The sequence below is a fragment of the Austrofundulus limnaeus genome, unplaced genomic scaffold (assembly GCF_001266775.1).
Source record: "Austrofundulus limnaeus strain Quisiro unplaced genomic scaffold, Austrofundulus_limnaeus-1.0 Scaffold952, whole genome shotgun sequence".
Lineage (NCBI taxonomy): Eukaryota > Metazoa > Chordata > Actinopteri > Cyprinodontiformes > Rivulidae > Austrofundulus > Austrofundulus limnaeus.
In genome coordinates this window covers 76,523-98,733 of record NW_013953354.1, presented here as the reverse complement: position 1 = coordinate 98,733, position 22,211 = coordinate 76,523, and the positions used below count along the sequence as shown (strand labels likewise).

Here is a 22,211-nt window from a genome sequence, read left to right as displayed (position 1 = left end):
CAACTGTGGTGTGTTGTTAGAAACTACATTAATCTTGGGAGGTAAAACTCTGTTAATCTTTATTTTTAACAAAAAACAATTGAATCCACAAATATGATTGTCCATTGTTGCTGGATTAAGTAACCTTTGCCTCTTTGAGTCTATCTGATGAGGCTTAAAGAGAGGTTTTCTTTTCATTAGCAAACACATTAGTAAAACATCCTGATGGCACTGGAGATGATGCACTGCCATCTTGTGGTTTGCAGCTTAAAGTGCTTCTCCTCTATCTTTGCTCTTTTTTGTTTATTTTGAAGTGGACTGAAGTCTCACGTCCCTGCAGAGCAGTGCAATTTGCGGCCAAAGTTTGATGAGTCTTGTCGTTCCCACGTGTGCAGAAACACACATCAGAGCTGAGTGAGACAGCTAGGACACAGATTGCACCTCGGTGGTGACAAAGCAATGAATCAGAGCTGGGAAGTCCAGGCGCCCAGAGCCTGCTGTTTCTGACCTTCAGCACAGTCTGGCGTCTGTCTGTGTGTCTGCTGAAGCAACGGACAAATCAACAAGGACAACAGGTGAGAAACTCATGTTTTTTTTAGCAGCTCATAATTTTTTTTATTGTTGACAGAATACAAAAAACAAAGGGAAAAAAGCTTTTGAACCTCTTAATTATAAAAATAACACAAACACTTAATCAGTCATGGAGTTCAGGCTGCTCAGCTCTTATAATCTTGACTCAAAGTTTAAATTGTTTCAGCTCTGGTGTGAGATTATGAGTCATTCTCTGATGGATAAGAACTATTAAAAGGGTCATATCATGCAAAATCCACTTTTTTGTCATTAAATGCCTCTAGGAGTACAGAAAAGTTTAATTTAGTCTGTGCAGATATCTTCTGTTTGGGTCATATTTTTCAACCTGTTCAGATGGTTAATGAACTACTACGTCACAGTATTTGTGACAGAACTTGTAAATAAGGTCTGGACTTACCAACTATAAATTTTTCATCTTCAGTCTCCTCTGACTCCGGGTCAGATTGATCTGAGACACAACTCAGAAAAGGGGTGAAAGAGGGGCTTGTGGAGTTTAGTTTGTTTATTTATTTCAATCATGAATTGAAATATGATTGATTACAAAACAGCAAGTCATCCAATGCTAAAAAACCCAATAATAGAAAAAATAGAAAAAAAACCAGGTCGTCCAGTAAAAAAAAAATAAAATAAAAAAACTAAACAAAAATTAAAATAAATGATTCATACAAAATCAAAATGTCAAGGAAAGCAAAACTGAGTTACAATAAGGAGGATCAAAGCATCGTGGTTCCACTTTATATGGACCCCAACTGAATTTAATAGCATCATATGTCTACTTTAAGACTAATTTTTCCTCTGTTGTGGTTCGAGTCCGGTCTGGTTGTTTCAATATCTAATAATGGTCAGAAAGAACACAAAGAAAACAAACAATGTACAAGATTGTACATCTTAAGGGTCATGTATTGTGTATCCTAATGTGTGAGCACCTGTCTTAGACCAGGAGACCACAAATGAAAGTTCTGCCCCTCGTCTGTGGCACCCCCTGACCGTAAAACGCTCTGCTTCGAGTGTTCATACCCGCAGCACATGTAGAACAGAGCCAAGCTCCTGTAAAAGCTCTTCTCCTACAACCTTTTAGTCTTTTTGCCCACACTCCTCCCGACACATCTCCAGCGCCAGCGCACGTTGGCAGGAACATGTCATCTTTTGGTCTGAATTGTTCTCGACCTTTTACAGGAGCTCCTCGCTAATGAACTGTCGCCGTGCTCCAGTTAGAAGAGCTCGTATGTGAGGAGCGAACCGGTTAAAGGTGTGAAGTGAAGTGAGGTGAGCCGGAGGGGCCGCAGCACTCAGAGCGATGGATGTGATGGGACCCGATGGAGTGTGTGTGTGTGTATGTGTTGACAAATCATACAGGACTTCAGAATCAGTGTGTCAAAGCTGCACTCCACAAGCTCATTAGCAAAAAGACAAAGATGTGACAACATTCATCTTTATCAGCTCTCAGGAATGTACGGCCGCTTCAGATGAAACCTGTCCTCTCCTGGGAGGCAGGAGCCGTCCGCCTCGTGTGTGTGTGTGTGTTGTTCTTCTTCCTGCATCCTCTCCTGCCTGACTACAGGCTTGTTTTGAATGCTGTTACCTGGTGAGAGCATCAACAACAGCTTCATTTGTATTTGAACACAGAGCAAGGCGGAGCTGAAAGAAACTAAATATTATTTGACAGTGGACACGTTTTGATGTGTTGCAGCCCAAAACGTCCCTTAGAATTACGTACAGTATATGAAATATCCACTGTTGCTTTAATGCTCCTTTATATTTCACACTTCTTTTCTGGTTTTGTACCACTCAGTTTGATGATGCAACATCTGTGCAAGCCATGACTCTTAGTTAGGGAAGGTAGAACAGCTCAGAACTTAGGTATTAAAATATGAATTATCTTTTTTTTTGGCTCTGTGGTGTCATATAAAATATATTTTTTTTATCGCCAGCTGTCAAAAAAACAAACAAAAGTAGAATTTGTGTGTCTTCATTTGTTTGTACCATGATCAAAACATCTCTTAAAACTCTAACAAAACTTTCAAAGTATAATTAGGTTGACATCTCGGCTGAGCAATAAAGGCAAACACAAAAATGGGTATAACTCTGTCAAATATACAGATATTGAACTAAAATTTGGTGTGGTAGTAGCTGAGATTGGTTCCCAATTTGTTCTCTGATCGCTAAACAATCGCTCAAAATCTGTGTTCAGAGTTTTGCCAATGACTTAAAAACCTAATTTGTCTGTCAGAGGATGGATTTTAGAGAATCTTTCCTAAAGTAACGTTTGGGTGCACATCTACACCTGACTACATATTGGACTCAACCCAATTCAAGATGGCCGTCACAGCCAAACCAAGTTGCCTATAACTCAACCACTTTTACAGGTTTTTAGCTAAAAATTGAGGTAGAAGCTGAGCACCGTCCCCAACACATGCTTCAATTGCACCACTTGCACAACATCTTAAACTTTGACTTTAAAGTGTATCTTACCCCACTGTGAAAAGATAACTCTGCCCCAAGGCGAAATTTGAAAAATGCATCAAAGTGGGTAGGGCAGGGGGTGTGGGTAGGGGGGTGAGAGAGTGGAGGTGTGGCCAGGACGAGAGAACGTGACAGCTAGCATTAGCATAATTTATGCTACATGGAGAGTGACCACAGCGACGCAGATAGTTACGTCTCTAAACGGTCTGAGGTGGAGGATTTTTCACCCCCCTCCTCACCAGAGGCAGAGAGAGAGACTTGATCAAGTCAGCTCAGTCTGGGACTGATTCGTGTTGTCTCCCTCGATCAGGACATGAAGCTCCAGCAGCCTCGGCTGAGCTGTCCGCCTCACACCACACCAGCACCAGACAGAGGAGGTGGAGCGCTCCGCGGCAGCCTGACGGAAAAAAAAATAAAAGCATACAGCTGCAGCTGCTCACAAGATTGCTAGTATAAAAGGAATAAAAGTAATGGGTCTTGTTTGAGCAGTGCAGCAGTCAGCTCTCCCCACCCGAGGCTGAAGGTCAACAGACGATCATGCTAAGCTTGCTAACTGTTCCACCCTCTGACTGCTGCAGGGGCGTGTCTTAGAGAGAGGCTTTTATACCAGAACACAGCCGCTGTGACGAAACCGTGGAGAAGACACGTCACCGTGGAGAGCTGTTAACCAATATGCAAATTAGCCTGCAGTACCACTGCTCTACCCATATGAGCAGCAAAAACACGTTTTTAGACCAAATATTACAGATTTGAACAAACACGCACAAAAACATCACAATTAGCACAGAAACAGTACTATATAACATTTTAGACACATTCTAGGCAGTTTATCAGCTAAAAAAGTTAATTTTGAGGTAAGTTACTCTTTAACTTTAGGGGTTACTTTTGTCTGTTAGCAAAATATCTCATTGGATTCCAATAAAACACTTAAAGTATTGACTTTACGTCGACAGCTGATTCCCTTTTGTTGTTAACACCAGTAAAAAATTTTCCACAGCTAATCAAATCTAGCTTGCTGACAAACAAATACAAAACTAATATCTGATGTGGTAGTAGCTGAGTCCTCCACAACATAGAATAAAAAGGTATATGAACAGGTCATATGTTGCACTGTTTATTACATGAGATTGAGCTAAATCAAGCAAAATGGTTAAAACTCCATCATTTCTCCATTTTAGTCTATAAGTCTGCTATGAAAGACATGCATTCCTTTAAAGGAATGTTTGGCCTTTAGTTGATTAAGATTTAAAAAAAAAGAACAACCAGAAAGCAAACTCAGGATGCATCTTTATCTGCTTGTCACTGCTGAGACTAAAAATCTTGTGTGTTTTTGTAGAAAAGTGCAACGATTCTAGAGCGGAAGAGGCAAGTAGAGTGAACGTGTGAGGAGAAAAGGAGAGATAAGAGAAGAGCGGGATGGAAAACAAACAAAAAAATGGGAGGGAGGGGAAAGAGAAGGCATGATAATGAGCCCTACCTCTGACACATCCTCTTGTTTCCATGGAGACCAAGGAGCCAATCAAACGGCTCTGCTGAGGACCGTACTACCGAGAGCAGATAAGAGGGAGGAGAGAAGCAGCTGCGGATGATGCTGTGAGTTTTTGTGAGGCGGTAAAATCCCAGTAAAACCTCCCAGTCGTTGCCCTGCAGGTCGTTTTTGATGTATTTACGTGTTTGTGCGTGGCCGTCGCCCTGACTCCGCCCACCCGTGAAGAATTAAAATCATCCTGTTTGAACAGAAGCTTTCAATGAGACAGCTCCTTTTAGTTCCCCACCCTCCTTCTCTATTACCAGTCCCCCCACCCCCCACCCATCATCCTCCTCCCTACCAGATGCCAGCCTCTTGCATTCTCCACGTTACATCACACACACACACACACACACACACACACACTGCTCTGTGACGGCCCATGTTTGTGACAGGGGAGGGAGCGAGCGAGTGCGAGTGAGCTCGTGTGCGCACCATCCATTGCATCCCGTTAACCAGAGAGCAGCATGGACAAGCCAAGCGTGTGGCGTGCCGTGGTGAGCAGCACGGACCCCCGGCGGACGCGGGAGCCCGGGTCCCACCCGAGCAGACCGGGCTCCGCCATGGGTTACCGGCTCTACGACATGTGAGTATGCGTAGCGTGACCCGGCGGGGCGGGCGTCTCGACTCCTGCCCTGGGTGGCTCCGCCGCAGCGCCCCGCTCGCGCAGAGTGGAGACGGCGGTCAAGTTCAGCAGGCGTCAGAGGAAAACACTGCGCCGTCCCCCCTCCCTGCTCAGCGCTGAGTCGCCCCACGGCTCTCAGACCTTGCTGTGTCCTCTGTACCCTTCCCGTGTTCTTTGTAAACAACTTGTCTCCCGGGGAGGGGCCGCCAGCCGCAACGAACATTCGTGTGAACGGCTTCCTCCCGTTTCACCAGGCTGAAGCGATCATAGCGTAAAGCCACAACACCTCTGGGGTTTGTTTTGTGTGTGCAAACCCACCATTAGGACTGTGATGACAACAGAGTCATGTGAGAGGTGCATTCAGAGCCTCGGCTGGCTGCTGGCTGGGAGAAAATGACTCATTTCTGGATGATGCTGTGACAGCTCGTACTGGCCACATGAGCCTCTGCTGTAGTTTAGTGGGTGGGATTGTGCTCCCGTGCGTGATTTGGTACAATGTGTATGTGGTGCTGCTGGTATGTCAGCTTGTTTGTGTGTGAAATGCGGCTGTTGTTCTGGGATAGTCATGAACCAAACAGTTTCTACATGTAGAGACCATATTTCTTTTTTAAGTGTTAACCCTGTGAGGTTGACAAATGTTGTTGCCCTTAGATTTATTATATTGGTGTTTAGTCTGACTGATGAATAGGCTGGATGCTGCCTCGTCTGTCTGCAGTGGTACTCTGGAACATGTCCATAGATGTAGTGTTTTTTTCTTTTTTTACACACGATGTGTAAAGTTGGACTGAATTACCCTGATATACATGAGGATGAGTCACCTTAATGAGTGTGAGACATTCAGAGGTCTCCACTGAGGCTTCCACATGCAAACTGCCGCTGCCTTTCAACAGCCTCAGTTTCTTCCCTGCATCTGTTTCTCATGATGCAATCAATGCATTCATCCCATTCTCAAGCTTTTCTCAGGTAACTGCAAAAGTAGGGTTTTACAGCTTGTATCAGTTTTAAGGGTGCCGGTGCAAAAGCATTAAAGCAGTGTTTCATTTTTATGCCCCGCAGCTTTGACAAAAAATAGTATAATTTCTATAACTTTGGTAGCAGACGATTTGCAAAGAATGACTGTGAAATGCACATAATGATGAAAACCCAGCTGTGTTTGGAGCCGGACAGCTCAGGCATCCTTTACAGTAGAATAATCCTTCAAAGTCTAAAGAGACGACAGAAAGGTGAACTTTATAAAACTGAAGTGGCATTTTGTTATCTTCAACTTATTTTACACAGTCAGTTTAGGTTGTACGAGTTTGGGATATTCTTGCATTTGACAGATGATAATGTCACATAAACTTTTTAGCTGTCTAAAATATTAAAAACATTTTGTGAACTGACACCCACTCCCACAGCCTTATTATTACATAAACTAATTATAATATAATTATGATAGTTTATGATTGATAAATTATATATTATATATTATTTGATATATTATATCAAAACGTTAGTATTTTTGCATTTTTTCCACCCAGTGTGTCTCTCACTGCCATAAAACTGTTTTCTCTCAAATTCCCCACAGTGCACCTCATGCTCTTTAATTATTATTTTAGTTATATTTAAATCCAAACATTTCTCTTCAGAAAAGAAGTGAAGGGTCTTTGTAACACTTCCATTAAATACTGTTGAATCAAAGTCACATGTGTGACCATCAGAGTCTTCAAGATTTTTTAAGTTACAGCTTATAGTTTTCACAGATCCACTGATAGTCCGACTTTTAATTCTTAGTCTGTTTTTGTTATCCAGAGACACAGATGTGTTGTTACCATGGTGATTATAATAGGCCACTGGTAGCAGCTTTAACATTATTTCTAAGATCTTATATTCTCCTAGCTTAGATTTGACAAAACTGACTGATGTTAACTAGCTGCATCAAAATGTCCTCAGAAATGTTGTGGTTTTGCGCAGTAAGCTGTTGGACATCGTATCCCATCTGTGGTTTGAGACGGTGGCGGACCTCTTCCTTCCCTCGCTGCCTTTCTTAAAGCGAGCCGAGTCACGTGAAAGAATCCAAGGGACAGATTTCACGGCGATCGAAGTCTGGAGCGACGCGGGGACACGGGAGATGTGTGGCAGATTGAAACTTGTATGTGGATTTTCTGTCTTTCAAACAGACTCCGATTTATCGTCTCGCCAATCTCCTCTAAATACGGAGCTGCAGTTTGATGAGCCCATTAGGTGGTTTTGATTTTTCTTCAGCTCTGCAGGGCCAAGAGGAGAGGGACTTTGGGTTTTGTTTAAAGCTTCTAGAGCTCTAAAGGATCCTACATCTCGCTGCTGTGACCTATAGAGAAACAGAAGCTGTCCTTGCACAGCTTCAAAGTGTACTTTGTTCTAAATATAAGAATTATTGCCTCTAAAAAGATGTTAAGGGTGAGGACAAAGATCAGAGTGAGATGGAGGAAGATGACTCGTCGTGGTGATTTCTGAAGAGGGAAGACTTTTTAACAGCCCTGCAGGAAACATGGAAAAAATAGTTTTTCATGTCTTTTTCTGCGTCTCTAAAATACACAAAGAATCGAAATCATGTTTATTTCTTTCTCATGTCAAAAGCTTTGAGGAAGTAAACCTTGTACTGTTTGAAAGTTTATTTCACTTTAAAGCTGCGGTAGGTAACTTGTATAAAAATTATTTTTTAATATATTTGTCAAAACTATCACTATGTCCTGACAGCTGAATATGAGATGGATAATCTGTGAGAATTAATCTCTGACTCCTCCCAGTGGTCTTATATCCATTTGTAGAAATACACAGCTCCCGGCCAGAAACAGCCAATCAGAGAGAGGAGGAACGCTGTGCCGGTGTCAATCAAGCTCGTGTGCAAGCTCCAGATAGCTCATTAGCACACCTGCTAACGTTACAGGTTTACCTACTGTCATACCCTGAGTCGAATTGCAATGATGGGCTCCTCTGTGGGGAGTGGTAGAGCAGCAGAGAGTGAGGAGGAGGGACACGGAAGGTGTTTTTCTTCAAACTGTCATGCTAACTCCACTGTTTGCTCAGAACTACCTGTTGCACTTTTAAATGGTGCCGCATTTGTAAGATAAATATCAAACATTTGCTGATGACACTTTACTGTGCTATTGACTTTTGTTTTGAGCTTCTTGTATTTCAGGTGTGTAAACAGGCTTTCCAACAATATAACTTTTATTGCCAAGACACAATATCACAACAAAGAGAGTCAACAAACAGTTTCTTACTTTTTCTGCTATATTCGTTTGTTTCTGCGTCTCTAAAATACATTTTAACATCACCACAAACTGCGGGATAATTAAAAGTATTCAATTTTATACATATCTTAAATTTAGAACCGGGTGCTAAATATATCCAGATGCTCCATTTTACATCCTAAAATATTCTTAGTGACGTCTTAAATGTTCATTTGTGCCTTCATTTCTTCTTCTCTCAGCTTTTTTGTTTTAAAGCCCCATCAGCATGCATTTGTTCTGCTTGTTGTAGTTCTGTCAGGATTTCTGGTTGAATCAAAGCTAAAAGGCCCATCATGCAGCAGTTCTGTCAGAGGGAATTTATTGATGGAAATCCAGCTTTCCCTGCTGAAGAATCCAGTTAGCTCTGCTCCTGAAACTGGTTTGTTGTCATCTTTTTAAGCAGCTTAGATTTCATTTGAATTTGAGTGAAAAGCAATCCTTTTACCTGGTTAAAAAAAGGAATAATAATAATAAAATAGATCACATCCATTACTTTGAAAGAAGTTTCATAACGAGGCCTAAAATTAGAATTATAATGGCATCTTAAACATAAGTTTTAAATTTATCCGACTGAATCACGCAGAAACACTGATTTTCACACTGTAAAGGAAAAGTCACCTTGTTAATTCTCCAGCTCATAAACTGGTCATGTAAAAAAGGTCATTAATTAAAAGCTATGTGCTAAATTTATGCTCAAAATCCCCAAATTGATTTTTAATAAAAGGCTCAGTTTTGTCATCCGTGATCGTTTAGGAGTATTTAATCCGTCCTAAGCAGCTGATTCAGTCAAATTTTGGCACAAAGTAGCTTTTCAAACATCAGCAGTCCTCATACCCTTCACCTTGATAATGTCACGTACACTGAGGGCATTCGTGACTGAAACTCGTTGAAGCCAAAATGCCCTTTTTTTTCTCTCCAGTCCTGGTTGAGACACTTCAAATGCATCGCTCCTGTTTTAGGTGACGTCAGCAGTGGCGAAAAGGAGACTGCGTCATCAGGGGTGCTGACGCCACACTCTTTCACCGTGAGCCTCTGACAGGGGAGCGCGCACGAGCCGCTCTGCAGACAGAAACCACAGCCTGCATGGCCCGATTGCATAAGACGGCAGCAGACACAAGGTAGTGCGGCGCCAGAAACACGGGCTGGCGTGCAGCGGGCTGTCGGCTCACATGGAATCAGGGGCGTGAGTCACTTGAAGCAAATACAAGCGCTTAGGATGGTGAGCGTGATATCAGCAGTGACTTTCCGTTCTAGTAAAAGAGCATCGTCATGCTGCAGAACGAGCTTTATCATATTTATTAGAGCATCACGGTTTTTTTATTGAGCTGACTCTATAAAGCATTGCTTGATTGATTTTCTGTTTCTGACATTAGCAGGACCTTCACGCCTTCCTTTTGTCCTCCTCCTCCTCCATCAATAATCATTTGGACCAAACACAAAATGTAAGAATATATAAGGAAAAGAGATGGATGGTTCTACTTCACTGATGTGTTTTGACTCTGCAAGTGAAAAATGAGTTTGAGTCCCTTCATTTAAAAAAACAGTTTTTTTTATTTTTGCTTAGACAACACTTGTGTCTTTTGCCGAAATAGCACAAACTTTCCTCCAGGCTCAGGGCGACTTAAAGGCAGCTGGACGTCTGAGGTCTGGCGCTGGGCTTTCAGTGGCTCCGTTTGCAGCTGAAGCTGAGTCAGTCATGTGTAAGGATGGTCCAACCAGCAGGGAACATCTCGCTGACTTCAACTTTTCCCCTCAAGGGAGAAGCTCTCGCTGATGGGTTTGTGGTTTTAAAAAAATAAAATAAAAAAATAAAACACAGCCCATAATAAGCCCCTGCTTTTGCCAACAGCGGCATCAGAAGCTATGAGAAGAGTGGAGCGCAGGGGAAGTGGATGCTCCTCCAGAACATTTTGTTCCTCTGGCGAGAATAAAGATGGATGTGAGGATGTGTTTTATCAGCTGCAAAGTTACGTAATGAGAAGCACAACAAGCTGTCGGCGAGCGCGTTATCTTTCATTTTCTGTCTTAAATTAGCATTTTTATTTTATTTTTTCCTTGAACTGTCAATCGGTGACTAGTCATTCGCATCAACGATGCATTTTGAATGACTGGCTTATTTGTTTCACAGCATACGCACATGTTGTGTTTCCTGACACAATAAAAGGCTTCCTTATCCTCGTGTCATATGTTAACACAGGCTAGGTTATAAGCCTGGACACGTTTTAGAAAAAATACTAATTGAATAAATATATTATAAAAATGAAGAGCTGCCCTTTCAGTTTTGCTACAGACTGTAGTTTTCACACATCCAGCTTCTCGTTACCGTGCATCAGGTCACTTAATGTAACAATGTGCATCAGGTCTGTAAGTGTGTATGGCCTTATCACACACAGCTTACATCTGTGTGTGTTTGTCTTTTAACAAAATATCATGTGAGCCTCTCAACAGATTTTAATAAACAACTCTCTGAAAGTAATCATTGGATGTGCATCTACTAGTGCACACAATGGTAGGACCAAACTTTTGTAATGGCAACAGGACAGTAGAGGGTAGATTTCTACCGTAGGCCAACTTCATATCGTTTCTACTGTCTTATCCCATATACCGCACAGCCGTAATAGCACAGTATTTTTAACTGTTATAATAGTACTTTTATTTTTATGCATGCCTGTGCCTCACCCACATTACATTTACACATTACTGCAGTAAAGTGGCTACTATGCTGTCAAATATTATTATATCTATTCTAGAGGTGATACAGTTTTCTGGACAGCGTCAATGCGGGGATCACTATTTAGCCAAATATTTGCGACTCAACATCACATAGTGACTATTCAGCATTTTGACCACAGCTCTGAAACCTTCTTATTCCACGGTGCGTAACCTTTAACTCAACACAGTTTTAAGAATATCTGCGACATTTGACTGACACCCATGTTTTTAATACTCCTACACAACAGATACCGCACACTTTTGGGGAACAAGTTCTTCTTTGGCACCGCCCTCAATGGTTGCGTCTGCCACAGCTTCTGTTTCCATATTTTCAGTGTTCATCATTACCACGCTCAACACCTCCAACAATGATGCTAGTTTACCTTGTGCTGCTCCTTTTCCTTCATGTGCGTTCAGCGGTGCAGCACGGAACAAGGTCCTCCATGAAACAGTTTGTCAGGTTTAGGTAACTTTATGCCCTTCGGCAAATTTGCTTTTCAGTAAATTTTCCTACATCCACACACAACCACAGGGTAGCAGTAACATACATAACACCACGCCAGAAGAGTGCTCAAGACTTCATCAATTAAAAAAACTAATAAACAAAAAACAATACAATTATTTGCATAAAATAACTAAGACGATCAGTTAAATCATATGTGAATGGGGCAAATATAATACAACTTATTAAATTTTCTGTTATAGAGGAACAACACTGCTTCTGTAATGTTTTGCTTTTTGTTTGTTTTGAGTGACGTTTTGAATGTTGCTCAGGCCATTAAAACTGGTATTCTGGTAAACGAAAAATATCTATAAGAAAAATAAAGTTTTCTGTACAAACCGGTGTCTAACGTCTACCAATGATTTATTTAAAGTGTCTGTGACATGCATGTTCTTCAAATACAAAAAGGTCAAAGAAAACATCTTTATATTTAAGAAAGTTGGAACAATACACACAATTTTACCCATTTTGTCCCTTATTAACTGGCATATTTTCTTTTGAACTTGACTTGGCCAAAGTGAAACAGGAAGTGACATCAAAGGGGAACTCTTTAACAAAGAAAACTCTGGTCTTTGTTTATTGAAACAATATTATTTGAACTCTGACTCTTCTTCATCTCTCTCTGATAGTGACTCAAAATAATCTTATTAAACATCAGATTCTCATCTACAGTCTGTGATGTTGGCTGTTGTAGCAATGCTCTGTTCACATGCAGACATTCCCCTTTGACATCACTTCCTGTTACTTTACAGGCAAAAATCTCAACTGTTCATCTCAGCGACATGAAATTTCTTTTGCAATATTTTGTTAATGACATCTTTTCAAAAATGCATTCATATGTATTACAAAAATTTGACGTCACAGGCACTTTAAGTCATTGTGATTCAAGATGGTCGCCACAGCAGCAGCTATAGTCAAACGTACAGATGTAGAGCTTGATGTGGTCGTAGCTGGAAGTCCTTCTCAACACGTATTCTCTGAGATCTGCATGAGATAAGGGTTTGAGAAAAATTGCTCTAAATCTGTCCTTTCTCAACATCAGTCCAGGTGATATGGATTCCTTCAAGGAGTGCTGGTTTTTGTTCCTGTTTCTCTGTCTTCATGTTCTTTCAGTTTCTGTCTCTTTCTTCTGACTCGGTTTGGCACGGCGTGCTTTCAGGCTGACAGATGCACACTGTGTTTTGTAGGCTCCACGTAAGATTTGCTCGCCTGTAAAACAGTATTATCTCCACTCCGTAGTTAAAAACTGCCACTGCAGAGGGATACCGTTCAGCCTCGGCAGCTCGACAGTATCTCTCTGATGTGGTTTGAATAAGAGATGATTGGGTTATGTGATGCTCGGTGCTCTGATGTAGTCTGAGGAAATCAGTCGGATCGCACCACCACCACCCGCTCCTCGGCTATTAAAAGCACAGAGGCGTCAGTCCGCCACAAGGGGGCAACTTTTCCAACACTCTTTCAGCCTCTATCATTCATACACACATTAAAATGAGCTCAGACTCTGATATTGCAGCTAAAATAATTTTTATTAACTTTTAGTTAGCGTTATTTGTGAATGGTTTTAGGTTAATTTGCCTAGGAGGCTGTGAAGTTTGATCAGGGCTGGCTTTGTCCACTGACTTTCCTTCCTGCTCTGTGGCTGCCTCGTCCTCTGCAGCAGCTCATTTTGGATTGATGTGTTTATTGACTCCGTCCTGCTCAGAGCAGGCCATCGTGAGATCCTCGGGGCAGATAATCACTGCCTGGCTCTGTCAATGTGTAATATCAGCTTTTATTACTGTACAGCAGCATAATGCAGCACAGTCGGAGAAGCTGAAAACTCGTTGCAAGCCTTCTTTTTCAAAAGAAGCCATTTGTTCAGATTGATTACTGACCGGGCTTTGATGGCCTTTTGATGTTTGAAACAGGGAGGATTGGTATCGATCCACCCGCAGTGCAGAGGGGGTTTTAGTCGGAGGAACAAAAGATTAAACATCTGTCAGCGTTTGAGATTTTCGCTGTATTTTTCTTACAAATTGGCTTCCAGACAGATTCTTTTGAAAGCTTTATGGGACAGGTATGATTAATAACTTTCAATTTGGTCTCTTCTGGCCCCGTTTCCCATAATGGATACTGACAATCACATCTGAAATAATGGCAAAAGGCCGAGTCTAATTACTGGATGGTCAAGGCACCGACTGTGGAGCTGCATTGACTCTCATTGATCAGGCATCATTGCTGCATTTTATTCCTCTTCCTTCACTGATTTCTGTTGCTGAACTTTTTTTTTTTGCTTTAAATTAGAAACATACCTCAGAAGATGTTTGTGTACATTTTTTAAAGCAGCACCAAAGTATAAAAGCATTTTTTTTGCCAATGCTTCACTTCTTGATCAATTTATAGTCAGATTATTCTTGTGTAGCAAGACACAATGAGACATTATAACTACTGCTATCATCAGGAAACCTTTTCTTTAAATAAGCAGAAAGTGTTGTCCCTGTTCTCCTGATAAAACATCCTGAAACTGTTTCTGTGACACAGCACTGAGGATGGCCTTGAAGCTTCACAGAACGCCCGAGGGGACATCAGGAGATTTATTTTTCTTTTGCGTTAACCTCGTGAAAGTTGTTCATTACGACTGTTCCTGCCGGTTTATTAATAAATTCACATTTGCATCATTTGTTGTAGAATTGTGCTGCTCAGGGTGGCAGCACATTGGAGGAGCTCTGTTACTTTCATTGAGATCTTCTTTTCTTTTTGGGTGTAAATTCCTGCCTTTTTGGGAAAAAGTTTATTTTTTGGACGTCCGTTAGTTTTTGTTTTGGGTGCTGGATTGATTTTTGCCAATACTTTTTTAACCTAATTTCCCTCTTGGATCAATAAAGTATTTTTGAATTGAATTATTTGGGTTACTACTTGAAATCAGCTCCAGCATAAACATATCAAAGCCATACATAGTTAAATATCATATTGTTAATATTATTAATAAAAAAAACTCCATGCTGCCACACAGTATTACCATTAACTGCCCTAACTTGTGGTGACACATCTTGTTTTGGTTCTGAATATGTCAAAATAAAATAATTCCCTGTTTCTGGATTGTTTTACAAAATCTCTTAGTACTTGAGGTTTTGTTTTGTTTTAAAGACAGATTTCTGTTACTTTATTTTATTTATATGTACAGAGCAGTTGTTTTTCCTTTCTCTCCCCTCTTGGCATTTTGTTAAACACAGTAAACATCATACATTAACATCATGCATGCAACTCATCAGCTAGTCATTTTTGTTGAAGAGTTAATATTTATGTACCTTGTTTTATAATTTATCCACATGTTTATATGGCAATAAACTGTTTTCTAAAAAGCTAGTCCATCTTATTTTATTCATATAAAATTAGGATTTGCAACTAGTTCAAAGAATCTGTTATGAAAGCCTTAGCTGTAACTACTAACAGTAGTGCTAATTCTAACTGTTTTTAGATTCATACCACCTTTCTGTTACATTTGTTATAGTTTTTGTGTTCAAATACAACACAGATATCTGATTGCATATTTCTGATTTCTCTCTAATCAAACCTGGAAGAAAAAAACTTCATTTTTTTTAAAAGAAAACCATTTATTAATAGTTTCACGCATAATTTCTGTGTACGTAACAACAGATTGCTTCAATTAGGAGTTCAATTAGTTTCTTTAAAACTGAACTTAACTTAAAATTTAACTTATCATTAAAAAACACTGTTTTAGCCATTAAATACATTTAGTTGTGTATTGGAGTGTCTAGGAGTGCAAAAAAGTTGAATTAGGTCTCTCCTGGTGTTGTGTAGATATATTTATATTCTGTTTGGGCCCCATTTTTTAACCTGTTCATGTTTCTATATTTTCTACAATGTTTATCAAATTATTTGTTATGGAACTGCCAAATAAGGTCTGGACTTACCAGCTATAATTTGGTGGTCTTCATTATCCTCTGGCTCCAGGTCAGACTCTGGTTCTGGGTCAGACTCTGGCTCCAACATGTAAGACTGGATGGACAAGTCTTCCCTTGTTCACATCTTTTAATTAATTTGTAAATAAAACATTCCTGCTCCACTATATAGTCATTAACACTTATCAAACTAGAGCAAACAGGTCTGGAAGCTGGAGGGAGGTGGGGTCTGAAGCGCTTCGTTTGGATTTAAAGAGACAGCCTCAAAACGAGTTAATCTGAGACTCACCTCAGAAAGGGGTGAAAGAGGGGCTTGTGGAGTTACAATAAGGAGGAATTTAGACCAAAGCATTGCAGTTCCACTTAGACCCCATTAGATAGACTCCAACTGAATGATTTAAATGTGATAATGTGTGCGTCTCCCTCCATTTGTCTGTTACATTTCTCATTTAGTACAGATATTAATGAAACTCATAAACGTATTCACTGGGAGAATAGAGTCAACTGATTGATTTTTAAAATCACCATCAAGATGTCCACTACAGCCAACTGACATTAGCCAAAATTTACAGATATTGATCTGAATTTGTTGTGGTTATTTACAAGTTTTGACCAAAAAGCTTTAACTGTTTTTTCCATCTCATCATGAGATGATCTTAGTTTTATTCCAGCTTGAAATATGAAAATAATATACATTCCTTTAGGAATACTAAGGCTTTGATTACAACTGTAATCAATTCTCTGCAGTCTTTTGCAAAAGTAAAAAGTTGTGTGGTCGTTGCACATAAAGGTTTGTAATGAAGAGATTCGTACAGCTGAGGAAAGTAGCTGAGGTGGATTCATGTGGTGCTTTAAGTGGAAAGGATGTACATTTAGCGAGCAGCTTTCTGCTCACACATACCAGACAAAAACAGGAAAATTCTACTTTCACCCCCTAAATCTTTGAGGGTTTATGCTCTATTTCTTCAGGTTTTCACTTCTTACAAAAGAAAAAGATTGTCACGTCTTTGACGTCTGCCTAAATTAGACCAATTTTTATTTTCTTTGCTTCCTGGTAAGGGGCTGTAATGACTGCATGTCTGCCTCAGACTACAGTATGTTTGACAGACACAGCAGGGTTTCCACACGCACCGTTAGAAAGAAAACGGTTCGCTATCCGGCACGACTACCGTCAGTGAGCCATCACTATGAACAAAAAGCTATTGTGTTGCTTTTGAAAACAGAAAAGTGCAGTAACTTGTTTTTTTAACAGTATTCACTTGTCGCTAATGTTTTTTTTTTTTTGTCCAGTCTCCCGAATAGCAATTCATAAATAAGAATCTATTATTCTCCAAATGTGTTAGGCCTTACACACGCTGAAATACGTCATGAACAAATTGGACAAATTTTAATGAAATTCCCAGAAAGTAGTTAGTGGATATACATCTGCACCCGATTCACATTCAGATTTAACCTCACTGAAGACGGCAGCCACGGATAATCAACCTAAGCAAACACAGAAACTGTCTGTAACTCGGTCAGTTTTACAGAAATCAACCTACAGTTTGCTGTGGTGGCAGCTGAGCTTCAACCAAGAAAAACATTTAGAGCACAAAACAGTCTTTGTTTACAACTTTTTAATTAAATGTTGGCGTCAGTTATACTCAAGTGTAATGGTCACCAAGGGGTGGAATAAACTGTTCCACCTGTCGTTGACCTTGATCTCAGAAGGCCTCCTTCAGAGAGACAGCAGTCTGTTCAAGTTAAAGTCTTAACAGGTTTTCTTAAACAGTAAAGAGACATTGTCTTCTTATTAGTCAGAAAATAAACAGAATAATCTTCCTTTATTCATAATTTTATCACGGTTTAAAAAAGAAAACACAAAAAGAATGTTATTACAATGTTATATTGTGCTTTGATGTAAATCGCTTGAACTTTAACAGTGAAACCACAGTAATGATCATAGATTTTTAAATTTAAACATTTTACTTAACTAAACTTTGCATTATGGTTAAGCTTTATTATGAAACATTTTATAATTATTTTATCTGAATCATTATAATTAATGTTCTATATGAAATAATTCATTTTTAAGTTTTCAGTAAATCATTCTTTTTGGTCTTTAAAGAGCTCTCAGCAGAGAGCAGGTCAGAACGAGCTGTACGACTGTGCAGACGTCAACAGTTTTAAGACAAACAACATTTTTTGTCCATTCACTTTGCACGGGAAGAATATTTTACCGAAAATAAAATGATCCTTGCTAAAATACTTTCCTTATAACCTTGTTATAAGAAGTGTAGGTGTGAACCCTACACTTCACAAGAAAATGCTTGGGACCTTTGTTTAAAACTGAAACACACAAAGTGGGAGATTTGCGATCCTTCATGAAATGCTACTTTAATTTGAACTTGACTGTCATTACTGTTTTAACCAAAACTGTGCCTCAAATTTGGCTGCTAATTATTTGATTTTCTTCTTAATTTATTATTATTAAATCTATTAACCTGGAGTTGGCTTAAGATGACAATTCACTGTACTCTGATTAGCTTTTAGCTTGTCAGTTTGGTCAGAATGTCTCCTGTTTGGACAAATAAAGAGCTATGTACCACAGGTAAGATATTGTTTATACCTTTCCACTGTACCACAAAAGATCTGAACTGTCACTAAATCTCATTTTAAATTAAATAAAAGTCACTTGGTATGTTCAGAAATTGTCCTTAGGGCCTTTTTTTCTTGAAATCGCTAAATGAGACGGATATAAAAGACAGTCAGGGGTGTGTGGACAGTGTCCATTCTCTGTGAGACGAGTGTTAATGAGGAGGCCCCAAGTTGTGACAAAAAGCTGATGAATGGTGTTTAGATTAATTAATTCCTCAGTGCTCCCTGCTGCTCAGGCTCAGTTTAGCCTTTGTCTCGTCTCTGTGGTCTTGTCTCGCTGTGTGAAAAGACTCTCGACTCATCAGACCAAGCAGATCGAAGCGCACCAAAGTGAGTGTGTTAACATGTAAATAACTTCAAAACACGTTTGTCTGTTGGCTTGCTTTGTTGCGGTCTACATGAGTGTGTGTGTGTGTGATGTTTTGAGTGTGTTTGTGGACACGGAGGGTGGCTGAATATTGATGAGAGGCCCTTCCACACCCGTTTCCCAGGACTTCTGGGTGACAGAGCGGCAGGAAAAAGAACAGCACCGGTGCTCGTGTCCAAATATAAAACGCTCCTTTTTTATATTAAAAAAAGCTGATCCAAGTTTTAAAAACTGGCCTCTAAATGTCCAGAAGTTAAATTAAACTGCATTGTTTCTGAGCCTTACAGTTAATTCTGCCCATAAATCATTTTAATGAGCCTTTTTCCAAGCAGTCTGGTTGGATTTTAACTGAATGCTTCCATAACGTCTCAGAGTCCAACACAGCAGATTTTTCCTTCCCTATAAAAAAAGAGACTAAATGAGGGGAAAAAAACACTTAAAGCCCTTTTATTTAACCAAAGCCTGCGCATGAACTCCTGTGGTCGTACACCATCGCAGCAACCCCTCCCTGTTAAAAAAAAAAAAAAAAACAACCAATCACAGACGGCCAGACTTCCATTTGAAGCTTCAGTAGTACGATAGTGTTGCCCAGCAACCAGAGTCTGAGGGTCCTGCATGGACGACTGTAGCTGGAACGAGGAGACGGGAGGACAGAGGAGGGCTGGGGATGACGAGGTGAGGGAGGGAGAGAGAGAGAGAGCGACGTGCTGAGAGCGGGAAAAGGAAAAGTTCTCGTAGCAGGAGAGACGGAGCAGGAGGTGTGGAAGGAGCTGTCACACGTTCAACCTGTGCCTCCTGGAAAAGGTGCAGAGCTCCGGTTGTAGCCGTCATGCTTCTCACAGGATCTTGACTGTGTGTGAGTGTGAGGACGAGCAGCGCCGAGGACAAACCGGCTGACCTGGATAAGAGTTAAAACGGAGCCAGGACCGGCGGGTCCTGCAGGACTCCTGATGGGGTTTTCTGGGTTGAGTGACGGCCGAGACGCGTCCAGGAGTTCTGTGGTGGTTCTGGGCGGGTTAAAACCCACTCAGGCTGAAGTCCAGCAGCGGCGGTGAGAAGCTGGAGGACAGAGGAGGACGACATCCACGTCTGGGATTTACTGTCTGGAAAAATGTAAAATATGTTTGGACGGCGCCACAGTTGGTCCTGTTGATGGTTTGATGCGAGGATGTGGAAGTTTAAAGCCTTTTGTCTGGACTATTGGCACGTGCTGTGCTTGCACCCCCACAACAACTTTTACAAAAGGTATGTTTATGCTGTTGAGCTTTAGTTTTTACACCCTCAGTGTTGCCTCCTCCTACTCTCAGTATATTAATACATTTTAAACAATCACTCCTACAAACGTGGCTGACAGACCTTCTGTTGTGTTTTACTGGAAGAAATAAACCTGCTTCGTTTGCCTTTTTTATTCTAAGAGTCATTTAAATAACTTTTTGTCTTCTGTGCAGCGTCGGCTCTGCTTGTTCTGAGTTGAGTGGCCTGGATTTATTTTTATCTGTCCCTCTGGGACCTCTTCATGTTCCCCCTCTCCCTCTCTGGCTAATCAATGCCTGTTTTTTGATGTTAACTTTAAAGCTCACTTTAAATTGCAATCAATAATAGGAACGATTCTGTCAGTTCCTTCTTGGCTGTCACAGACGTTTTAACCTGTGAATTTCAGCAGCTAAAAAATAAAAACGTGCAAAAAACACATCTCCAGGATCACCTTTCCCCTACTTTTCAAAATAAAAGCATGTAAAACCTAACATAAAACCTTGCAGGTTTGATGGAATGTGCACCGTTTCGTCTTATCTTTGGAAATCACTCTTCTCGTCTGCTGGCTCTGTTAAAAAAAATAGAAAAGATAAATGTGTTGCTCGGTGTGTTTCCCATCTGCTCCAAAATCAGTTTGAGTCATTTTGCTCAAAGCCATCATCCCCAGTTATCTGTTCAATGTATAAAACACAGACGTTTGTGCATTTCTCTGGATGACAGACGTCTGTAATGTTTGGGTGAATTGATGCTCCATATGTCCAGCTCATGTCATGTTCAGCCTCAGAGAGGTGCAGTTACCGTTTTAAAGACCATATTTTAACGTTGCAGCAGAGTATTCTTGTAACGTCTGCTGAAATGTTTCCTTACATCGTCGCCGATATCTAAAGGGCTTCATTTGCATACGTTTCTTTCACATTCTCCAGATGTTTATCCCAAACAGAGGAAAGCTGCGATGTATAAAAAAACCCCAACCAACCACCAAAATCAGATGCTGCCATCTGTATGCTAATGTGTTTTTACATACTGCACACAAACACTGTTTTATTAGGCGCTAGTGTTCTGAAACAGGGTTTGTTTTCATGATGTATTAATAATGCATCATCTTTAGCTTCACCTTCAGGGAATCCCTCATCTGTAGGCGCTGCCTTGTATTATGCTTGTTTGGGAAAAAAGAAAAAAAACTTACTAAAATTGTGTTGTTTTTTTTCTTGTTTCTTGAAGTGTTACAGTATTTTGAAGTTGTGAACAGCTCATCTGTTATAAATATCTCTGAACAAACTCAGGTTGAAGGAGTAGTTTATTTCTGGCCAGACTAAAAAGCTAACATCTAGTCTGAGCAGGGTCAAGAATGAAGCAGATTGCTTTAGTCATTCTGTGTAAATGTATATATTGGCTGCTCCAGTGCAAACTCCATCCAACTTGAACATTAATTTTGGACAATGTCTGACCTTCGGCTCTTTCAAATAAAACCGGAGCGTGTGGACAGACAGGAGGATGTAGAAATGATTCAACATGAAACTGAAAATGATGGAGGACAACAGTGCTGCTTCATGGAAGCAGTACTTCAGCTTTATATATGATTAGCTCCTGTGGCTTTAGCTCCTAAACCAGGGGTGTCCAAACATTTTGTCACATGGGCCAAAATCATAAAGTCAGAAGGACCTGAGGGCCAAAAATATTTTCCCTTTATCTGCTCAACATTAAACTAAGCATTGAATACTTAAATTAAACAAATAAAGTAGTCAGATTTATTGCTGGAAGTGGATGTTTAAATTAATCTACAGTAGATCTAGAAGTTTAAAAGTGTTTTGCAGGTTTCCCTTATTGAAAGAAATTTAGCAAATTTCTAGGTTTTAATTGGGGAAAAGGGAACCCAGTTTAGTTAATCCTTAATCTAACAATTTAGATTTTAAATCTAAACTCAGGATTTAGGTCACTCTTTCATTGAAAATGCTTGCTATATTTAGACAAATTTAAAGAGTTAATTAAAAGCGAATTGGAGGGCAGCAAAATCAGCTTTTGAGTAGAAGTCACCAGATAGACGTGGAAAAAGCTGAGAGCCTGGTTATTTAAAGATAAGTAATTGGCATTGTTACCAATATTCTTTATTGGAAGAAGATTTTACTTTGTCTGTGATAATTTTGCCATAATTAAACATAGAAAGTCTCCATCTACACCTCTGCCGGGGGGACAAATTTGTAAACAAATTAGTATAATTCTTCAGGGGCCACACTTTGGACACCCCTGTCCTAAGCTAAACTTAGTGTTGGCTCCCATGCTTATCGCTCCCACTGCCTTTGTGGGGTCCATATGACCCCACTCACGTTCGGTGAGGCGGTGGGATCCTCCAGACCCCCACCCGATTAAGCAAAGGTGTGTGTGTGTGTGTGTGTGTGT

The 22,211-nt window shown here is 40.3% G+C and overlaps 1 protein-coding gene across 1 annotated transcript in view; it reads left to right on the top strand.

The window, feature by feature from the left end:
- Positions 1–19,251: 19,251 nt before the first annotated feature.
- The window catches only part of iqsec1b (IQ motif and Sec7 domain ArfGEF 1b), a gene marked incomplete in the record, with an annotated part of 38,018 nt that continues 35,058 nt past the window's right edge, over positions 19,252–22,211 (top strand). Inside the window, 1 exon segment of the mRNA XM_014029801.1 lies at positions 19,252–19,258.